Source organism: Leuciscus leuciscus (assembly GCF_965113295.1).
Source record: "Leuciscus leuciscus genome assembly, chromosome: 1".
In the NCBI taxonomy this organism is placed as follows: Eukaryota; Metazoa; Chordata; class Actinopteri; order Cypriniformes; family Leuciscidae; genus Leuciscus; species Leuciscus leuciscus.
Window position 1 is genome coordinate 71,761,507 of NC_138725.1, and position 10,709 is coordinate 71,772,215.

Sequence of the window (10,709 nt, forward strand, 5' to 3'; positions counted from 1 at the left end):
GTCAAAAACATTGTAATTACGAGTTCCAAGCACATGAATAAATAAATGCCTTAAAATCTGTGTTATACAGTAGGGAGAGCGGTGTAAGTTGTCACACTGTTCATAACTCCAACACTAGAGGCTCAATCTCAAAAATCAAATAGCCACTTTGTGTGACTTCTTCTTCTATATTCAACAACTTCCTGTTCACATGTGGTCAAGATCAGTCTAATCTGAGGTTAGCACATTTTTCTTATTTTTTCTGCTTAAAAAGTAAAATATTTGCACTTTACATTTTATGCAATACAACTTTGTTAGGTATGAATGTTAAAAATTATTATTTTGCACAAAATAGAGGAGACAATAATGTGTCTTTTGATACTTTAGCTAAAGTGCTATGTTGAGCTAACCTTGAGATTTAACCAACATTACCACACATGTCAGTTTGGGGCAAGTTGTCTCAATGACTTTGAGGAAAATCGTCACATGTGACAACTTGCCCCTGTACAAATAAACACAACTCAAAAAGCTAGAATAAGATATTGTAATTTATTTGCAACTGCAATAATGTTTTTGAAGGAAGAAATGGAAGGCAGGAATTATGAAAGGGAAGGAAGGAAGGAAGGAAGGAAGGAAGGAAGGAAGGAAGGAAGGAAGGAAGGAAGGAAGGAAGGAATTAATGAAGGACAGACAGGAAGGAAGTCAAGTCAAGTCAAGTCAAGTTTATTTGTATAGCGCTTTTCACAATACAGATTGTATCAAAGCAGCTTCACAGTATTAAATTAAAATAATACAACAAAGTTTGTTTCAAGAGGAATTTATTGATTGATAAAATTAAATTAAATATCCCCAAAATATCCCCAACTGAGCAAGCCAAAGGCAACAGTGGCAAGGAACCGAAAAACTTCATCAAGTGACCTAATGGTGTCCTAAAACTCCATCAGGTGACCTAATGGAGAAAAAAAAAACCTTGGGAGAACCCAGGCTCAGTCTGGGGCCAGTTCTCCTCTGGCATTTATGAGCTAGAGGCCGGATTGTAGTTTGAACTGTAGGATTATATGAATGCCTGGCTGAAGAGATGCGACTTTAATCTAGTTTTAAACTGGGAGAGCGAGTCTGAGCAACGAACAGTATCAGGAAGACTATTCCAGAGTTTTGGAGCCAAATGTGAGAATGCTCTCCCTCCTTTGGTGGTTCTGGATATCCTAGGTATGACCAAAAGCCTTGAATTTAGTGATCTTAAAGAGCGCGATGGATTATAGGGTGATAAAAGATCCGTTAAATAGACTGGAGCTAAGCCGTTTAGGGCTTTATAGGTCAGTAGCAATACCTTGTAATTAATACGGAACTTTATAGGTAACCAATGCAGTGATGATAAAATCGGTGTTATATGATCATATTTTCTTGATCTAGTAAGAACTCTAGCGGCGGCATTTTGGACTAACTGTAGCTTGTTTATTGAGGATGCAGGACAACCAGCTAGTAAAGCATTACAGTAATCCAGTCTCGAGGTCATGAATGCATGAACTAACTTTTCTGCATCAGAAACTGATAGCATATTACGTAGTTTAGCAATGTTTCTAAGGTGGAAAAATGCTGTTTTTGTAACATATGAAATATGATTTTCAAAAGACAGGTTGCAATCGAGTATGACACCCAGGTCTTTTACTGTAGAGGATAAAGTAACAGGACATCCTATGATGTTAAAGTTGTATTGTGCGAGGTTTTGTGGGCGGTTTTTTGAACCGATAAGTATTACCTCTGTCTTGTCTGGATTTAATAAAAGAAAATTACGGGTCATCCAATCTTTTATATCTTTAACACACTCTGTCAATTTGGAAAATTTTGCGTTTTCATCCGGCCGTGATGAAATATATATTTGAGTGTCATCAGCATAACAATGGAAACTAATTCCATGTTTCCTTATAATATTTCCAAGTGGCATCATATATATTGAAAATAACAGAGGGCCTAATACAGATCCCTGCGGCACTCCATAGTTTACTGGAGTTATGATCGATTTTTCTCCATTTAAATAGACAAAATGGTAGCGGTCAGATAGGTATGATTTGAACCAGCTTAGTGCTTGTCCTTGAACACCAGTATAATTTTGTAGTCGATCTAAGAGTAATGTATGATCTATAGTATCGAACGCAGCACTAAGATCAAGTAAAACTAGTATTGAGATACAGCCTTGGTCAGAAGCTAAAAGTAAATCATTTGTGATTTTAACAAGCGCAGTTTCAGTGCTATGATGCGGTCTGAATCCAGACTGAAACTTTTCATAGATCTCATTTTGTTGCAAGAAAGAGCCCAGTTGAGCGGACACCACTTTTTCTAATATTTTAGACATAAATGGAAGATTTGAAATGGGTCTATAATTTGCTAGATTATTATGATCTAATTGTGGTTTCTTAATGAGAGGTTTTATAACTGCCAGTTTAAATGTTCTTGGAACATGACCTAAAGATAAAGACGAGTTAATAATATTGAGGAGAGGATCTTCCACTACAGGTAACACTTCTTTCAGTAGTTTAGTTGGTATAGGATCTAATAAACATGTTGTTGTTTTAGATGAAGTGATAAGTTTATTTAACTCTTTTTGTTCTATAGTTGCAAAGCACTGTAATTGTTCTTTCGGGGTGATAATTGAAGCTGAATTATAAGGCGCGATTGAAGATTGAACGTTTACAATTGTGGTTCTGATGCTTTCTATTTTCTCAGTGAAGAAGTTCATGAAATCATTACTACTGAACTGTAACGGGATATTTTGTTCGGGTGACGTCTGTTTATTTGTTAGTCTAGCCACGGTGTTAAATAAAAACCTTGGATTGTTTTGGTTGTTTTCTATTTGTAGCGAAGTACCACTACAATTGAAAGTTAGCTGGTTGAGGCGGCCAAATATGGATCAGATTCCGATCAGAGAATCAGGAGTGGAGAAGAGATTCTTGATAATAAGGCGTTTATTTATCTTGTATATGCATCTGAGTTATGCATCTGTGCTTGTATATGGTATGTATTGCATGAACGCATTTACACAGAACGAAACCACCAGCATAAACAATGATTCACCGTCATCTTCTACCGGAGTGCGTCGCTAATAAAGGAACGTGTAGGAAACAATAAACAAACATTAGTTCCTAGGACAGGCTTTCTTACACAGCCGCCCCAATTATCTGTCAAGATAATTAAACACTCTAGGAAAGTCTGTCTGCAGTGTCTGTGTCACAGTCCTCAAGATGAGGAAGAGGGATCAGTCGGACAACTGGACGGGTGTAGGTTTTCTCTTTAACCTTGACTTTGGCGATACGGATTCTACCATCAGCCCCAGCCAGGGTCTCCATCACAGTGCCGACGGGCCAGAGCGCCCGTGGAAGTTGGGGATCGACAATAAGCACTACTTGACCCACTGTCAGTTCTTTGCCATCCGTCCTCCACTTGTGACGACCTTGCAAGCCTGGGAGGTAATGGCGAATGAAGGCAGTCCAGAAACAGTCAGCCAGCACCTGACTGTGTCGCCATCTCCGTCTTCCTAGCAAGTTGTTAGAGTCGTACAGGACCTGAGGTAGAGAGGCATCACGGCGACCCATAAGAAGCAAGTTCGGAGTCACCGGATCCAAGTCTGCGACATCTGAGGATACATAGCCGAGCGGCTTGGCATTTAAGATGCTTTCAACTTCCACTAGAAGGGTTTGTAGTACTGGTTCTGGGACTGACTGCTCTCGCAGGATTACCCGCAGCGCTGTCTTGACTGATTTTACCTCACGCTCCCAGGTTCCCCCGAAGTGAGGAGCACTTGGTGGATTATGGCGGAACCGGATTTTCTGCCCAGCCAGCAGCTCCTGGAGCTTTGGAGACATGGCAGTGAAGGTCTCTTGTAGTTCTCGATTACCTCCGACGAAATTAGTGCCATTATCACAAAGCAGTTCCATGGGCTTGCCTCTTCGTGCTATGAATCGACGCAGAGAGAGCAGGAATGCGTCAGTGTCCAAATGCTCTAATAGATCCAGATGTACACACCGTGTCGTCATACATTTGTAGATAATCCCCCATCTTTTCTCTTGGCGGCGACCAACTTTGACTGCAAATGGGCCGAAGCAGTCTACACCAGTAGAATGGAAAGGTGGCTTATACAGGTTCAGCCTGCAGGGTGGTAGATCAGCCAATCGTGGGGTTTGAGGCTTAGCACGCCACCGCTGACAGTCTTGACAGTTGCGCTGCTGTTTACGAATTGCTTCTCGGCCTCGAAGTACCCAGTACTGACGACGCAGTTCAGCTAGGACCCTTTCCGAGCCGGGGTGAAGAAGTCGCTGATCGGTCTCCTTAATTAGCAGCTTGGTGATGGGATGGCCAGGGTCTAACACAATTGGATGAATAGTATCCAGGTCAAGGTCACCCGCACGACGTAGCCTTCCACCCACTCTAATGAGACCAGTGTGCCCATCATACTCGGGGGCAAGAGAGCTCAAACGACTGTCGGCTGGAACTGACTGTCCAGCCTTTAAAGCCCTGACTTCGATTGGGAATGAATCACTTTGGGCCTGTGCCAGGAGGAGCCTCTCTGCTTCAATATAATCAGAAGCCACGACAAGAGTGTCGTTGTCTGTGCCAGCCGCCCCATGCAGGGATCTAACAGTAGCCTGGACAAGCTCTTGCCATGTGTGGAACTGGCTTGGATCAGGAAGGGAACTATTAGGCACGGAAACAGTGCCAATAAAGGCAGCCTTCTTTAATTCACTGAAATCTGGCTCCTTTTCAGTTTTAGGTGTGGATGGCCACTGATCAACTGACTGGTTCAGGAAGGATGGTCCTGAGCTCCACTTATGAGGACCTGCCAACTCGGTTAGTGTAAGACCTCGTGTGATGTGGTCAGCAGGGTTGTTAACAGACTCAACATACCTCCATTCAGCCATATCAGTGAGGGTCTGTATTTCTGCTACACGTGTTCCGACAAACACCTTGTAGCGGCAAGACTCCGATGTCAGCCAGTATAACACAGTGGTGGAGTCAGACCAGAAAGTAACCTTGTGAATAGGAATGGTCAACTCTGTTTGGATCACCTTGGCCAACTGGGCACCAGTCAGCGCAGCACTCAGCTCCAAACGAGGCATGGACAGACATTTCCTCGGTGCTACTCTAGACCTGGCCAAGACAAAAGTTACAGTGACTTGTCCTTGACTGTCTGTGGTACGCAAGTATGCAACCGAACCATAAGCTCTTTCCGATGCGTCACTGAAGACATGAAGTTCTCGGATGACAGAACTGTTGTCATTGGAGTCCGAGGTGTATGTACGAGGGAACTGCAACTGAAGGAGAGTTGGGAGTTCTCCTACCCAGGCAAGCCACTGTTCTCTCAGATGCAGAGGTTCAATGGGGTCGTCCCAACCGAGGTTATTCTTCCAAAGGTCTTGAACGAGAACCTTGGCCCTGGTGGTAAATGGGAGGATGAACCCCAAAGGGTCATATTGACTTGCCAATGTCCTATACATATTCCTCATGGTAGGAGCAGCGGTCTCCGTAGAGCGTAAATTATACCCCAGGGTGTCATTGATACAGTTCCACCGTAGCCCAAGAGTGGGTTCTTGGAGGTCAGTGCTTTTTTGTGCCAACCAGCGCTCACTATTAGCGGACTTGGCATCTGTGGGAAGGTGTTGGATCACAGATGGTACATTACTTGCCCATTGCCTTATCTCAAAGCCTCCATCAGCGAGCAGCTGGCGCAGTCCATCCACAATTTCTTTTGCTTCATTTGCAGTTGGTGTACTATGAAGGCAGTTGTCAACGTAAAAGGAATGTTCTACTATGTTGACTAGGTCAGCCATGTCATCTTTGTGTCCTTGGGCATGATTTTGGAGGGCATAAATAGCACAACATGGGCTGCAGGTAGTGCCAAACGGAAGTACCTGCCATTCATATATATCAGGTTCCACGTCCCGACGCATGTCCCTCCAAAGGAACCGCAGCACTGACCTGTCCCTAGGCAGCAAGCGTACCTGATGGAACATACCTTTGATGTCCCCACTGATGGCAACAGTGTGTTGGCGGAATCTAAGGAGGACACCCAGTAAGGAAGGTCCCAAAGTCGGCCCGGGCAGCAGTTGATCGTTCAAGGATTGTCCCTGATGTTTAAAGGAACAGTTAAAGACTATCCTGTCTTTACTGTTGTGATGCACCATATGGTGCGGGATGTACCAAGACTCTGCACTTTTGTTGGCTTCTTCTGGAGTGATCTTAGCCACATAGCCAGCCGCCTCCAGCTTCTGGATCTCATTGCAGTAAGCTTTGGCCCTCTCAGGATCCCGTACCAGCCTGCGCTCAGTGCTACGCAAACTGGGAAGCACAGTCTCTGTTCCTACATGGAGTAAACTCATTGACGTTCGTCTCAGCAATGGTGTAGCGTAACGTTGAACACCATCCACGTTGACCCGGATTGTGGCATTTTGCAGCAGGGCGTAAGCCTCTCGATCCTGCTTGGACCTGGTGATCATTTTCTCGTTATAAGGGAGAGTATCAACCTGCCAGAGCCTTTCTACATGGTGGATGAGATCATCACGGGTTGGAACTGTCATGATGTGAAGACACTGCTGATTCCCTCGTGATGGTTGCATTGGACTCATCGGGCCCTGGAGAGACCATCCGAGTTGTGTACAGACAGCAATGGGTCCCCCAATTGGGCCTTTGCGTATGGGCTGGATTGGTGTTAGGAGGTGGGGATTATCTGACCCTATAAGGAGCAATGGCTTTACTCTGTCCACAGGAGGCAGCGGCAGATCCTTTAGGTGTCGATAGGCATTCTGCAGAGCAGATACTGGGTAGGTGTGCTCCGCTAGACACAAACCAGTCGCAGTGAATGCATTACGTATAGTGAACTTTGTCATGGGCTTGGATACTGAAGAAATCTCAAAGGATATCGATGACCCGTCAAGTTCAGTGTGAGACTGCTGAATTGTCTGTAGGGGAAGCAATTCCGGAGTGCCGGTTAGCTGAAGCTGCTGTAGCACTGGCTGGAGCACTATTGTTCTCTCTGATCCGTTGTCGAGGACCGCATGGGTTTCCATAGTGTGTCGACCATTGTGGAGAAGGACTTTGACCACTTTCAACATAACCTTTGGAGAACGGTTAGGTCTGTCAAGGTAGATCCTGGTAGGTGGCAGGCTTACCAAAAGTACAGCCCTGGAGGTGTCATTAATTGAGTCATGTAGAATTGTGAGATGTAACTCTTTACAGACCTTACAAGGACGCTTGAGGTTACAGGCCTCTACTGCATGTGAACGACCACATCTCCAGCAGCGTTTTCCCTCCTTAATCCAAGTGACAATTTGAGAAGTTGTTAATTTCTTGAACTGGTCACAATAGTTGAGGTAATGGTCCCTGTTGTCACAATGGGGACAATATGGCTTTGGTTTTGAACTGGGTTTCGGGTCAGCAGATTGAGGGGGCCTTATTCCACTCTCATTGGCCAGAAGAACTGGTGTAGGTCGCTCTCTGGAACGAGTGAATGTCGTTGCCTTACCATAGGACTTGGGCGAGTCACTCTGGAACAAGGTTGCAGCTCGACTGGAGATGCGTTTCGCTTGAGACTTGATCTCTAGCCAGGTGGCCAAATCAGGAAGTGTATAGGTCTTGTCAGTACCCATCTGGAGAATACCCCTGCTTAGGCAGTATTCAACAAACCCATCACGATAAGCAGATGGTAATTTACTTAAGAGACGATCCACGTGAGAACCACACATGAGCTCGTAACCGTTCTGGCCCTCAAGAGTCCTCAGCATGCCTACCAATGATTGAACGGATAATGCAAAAGAGTCAAAAGCGTTAGCATCACCCATTCTCAGTGGTGGAGTACTCATGATAGCGCCCAACTCTGACTGGACGAGCTGTCTTGGCTGGCCATACTTGTCTTGGAGAGCCTGTAGTGCAGCTGAATAAGGACACGGATGGTACATATAGGCCTTAGCCAGCTGCTGAGCACTGGGAAGTTTCAAATGGCTAAGCAAGACATGATACTTGTACTGCTCACTGAGATGGTTGTGATTGCTCAACAAATTGTCCAGTGCTAACTTTAATAAGGCGAAGTCACTCTCATTACCACTTTCGAACACCGGCAACTTGGGTTGTGGGATGCCATAGGCTGATGCAAACAGTAGCTCTGTACCAGGGTATGCTGAATGACCATCATGCTGAAAGGGCAAGAATGAAGGTGGTTGAGCACGGTTAGGGCCAGGAGGTGGCACGGATGAAACCTGATAGCTGGTAACTGGAGGCTGCAGCAGACGTGTGCGCGTTGTCACAGGAGGAATGGCTGTCTGCAGCACAGCATATGGCATTGTTGCTGTTGTAGGTTGATGTGACACTGCCGGCATGCTTTTACTCAAGGGGTGTGCAGCAGTGGACATGACTGTGGCTCTTGAATGTGGTTGGGGTACCATATTCGATGTTGACAACACAGTACGAGCTGGTGCAGTTATAGGGGTAGTCTGAGATACATTGGAGACGGGTGAGGAGACAGCTTGTGGTAACATGTTGAGCACTGCGTGTGGTGCACTCCCGGATTCGGGTGGTCTAACTGCTGGCTGAGCCACCCACGAATCATCAGGAATAATCTGTTCTGCTGAACAAATTTGTATGGTTGAGGTCACAGCTGGTGACTGAGCAGAGGGCTGCTGGAGAGAGGGTGATTGATGAGATGGGCTTAAGGCTGGACTAATATGTACAAACTGAAGTGGAGGTGAAAGCCTATCTGGTGAGCCTGGAGGCACAGGAGTTGTTTGACCAGAGTCTTTAATAAGCATGGAGGATACGAGCTTCGCTACCTCAAACTCAGTCTCTGCTTGTTGCAGCTTACGCTGTCTTTCTAGATGCTTGGATAAGGCCTCCTTAGCTGTGAGAGCTTCCTCTTGAACACGCTGGGCTTGTTTAGCTTGTACCTGTAGCCGCTGATATTCCACATCTGCCAATGAGTCCTCCACGACCTGCTGGCGGAGACTTTCTAACTGCCTCTGTTTAATCTTCTCCTCCAACATAGCAGTCTGGACACTAGAGAGTTCTGGTGGAAGATAAACGCCAGTGGAGGTAATAGAGCGCCTACTTGACCTGGAATGAGAGCTTACGCCACTACGAGACGTTTTCCTCGAGCCGCTTCTTGGTTGACTGGGACAGTGGGAAGAAGCTTTAGGAGGAGGGTCCTCAGCGGGTCGATAGCCAACCTCATAATCGTCCAGGTGAGAAGGCAGATTAGTCCTGCGGCGAGGTCTGTCCATTGTCTCTAATGTGTCACTTTCTGCTGAATCCATACTGGTTTGATCTTGCACTCAATCCGGCTCGAAGGACCATATTAATGTAGCGAAGTACCACTACAATTGAAAGTTAGCTGGTTGAGGCGGCCAAATATGGATCAGATTCCGATCAGAGAATCAGGAGTGGAGAAGAGATTCTTGATAATAAGGCGTTTATTTATCTTGTATATGCATCTGAGTTATGCATCTGTGCTTGTATATGGTATGTATTGCATGAACGCATTTACACAGAACGAAACCACCAGCATAAACAATGATTCACCGTCATCTTCTACCGGAGTGCGTCGCTAATAAAGGAACGTGTAGGAAACAATAAACAAACATTAGTTCCTAGGACAGGCTTTCTTACACTATTAGTTTGCGGAGGTGCTCAGCCCTGGCCGCTTTTAGGGCCTTTTTATAACGTGACATACTGTCTTTCCACGCGATTCTAAAGACCTCTAAATTAGTTTGTTTCCATTTACGCTCTAAAATACGCGTTTCTCTCTTTAAAACATGCGTAGTATTGTTATACCATGGTGCTTTATTTTTCTCTCTGACCTTTTTTAATTTAATAGGTGCAACCACATCCAATGTTCTAGAGAGAATGGTGCTCATAGTGCTAGTTAGTTCTTCTTGTTCATCTGTTTGTTTGGGTTCAGGCAGCAGCTGAGACAGATTAGATAAGCAATTTGAGAAATTATCTATGGTGGATGGGAGGATTGTTCTGCCTGGTTGATAACGCGACGCCGCATGACATATTACAGCAGTACGTAATATGCAAGTTACCATGTAGTGATCAGTGACTTCATCACTTTGTGGAATGATATCTATATCGGTTGGATCGGTTCCATGTGATATAATTAAATCGAGTGTATGATTAAGACGATGTGTTGGTCCGGTGACGTTTTGCTTGACCCCAAATGAATTTAATAAATCTGTAAACGCAGCTCCTAACGCATCATTTGGATTATCTACGTGTATGTTAAAATCTCCAACAATTAGTGCTTTATCGACATTGACTAATAGGTCTGAGAGAAAATCTGCAAACTCTTTTAGGAAATCAGCGTAAGGCCCTGGCGGTCTATATACGGTAGCCAAGGCTAGAGATAATAGGGATGTTTTTCTAACATCTAAGAGCGTAACATTTAGTACAAGTACTTCAAATGAAATAAACTTATAACCCGTTTTCTGGGTAACATTTAGAATATCTTTATAAATGGTTGCAACACCTCCGCCACGACCAATCAGACGGGGCTCATGCTTATAACAGTATCCAGGAGGAGTAGACTCATTAATACCGAAATAATCATTTGGTTTAAGCCAGGTTTCAGTAAGGCAAAGTATATCGAAGCTATTATCTGTGACTATTTCATTTACAATAACTGCCTTAGGTGTGAGTGATCTAATGTTTAGAAGACCTAGCTTTAGAAATAGTTTTTGTTTACTAATAGC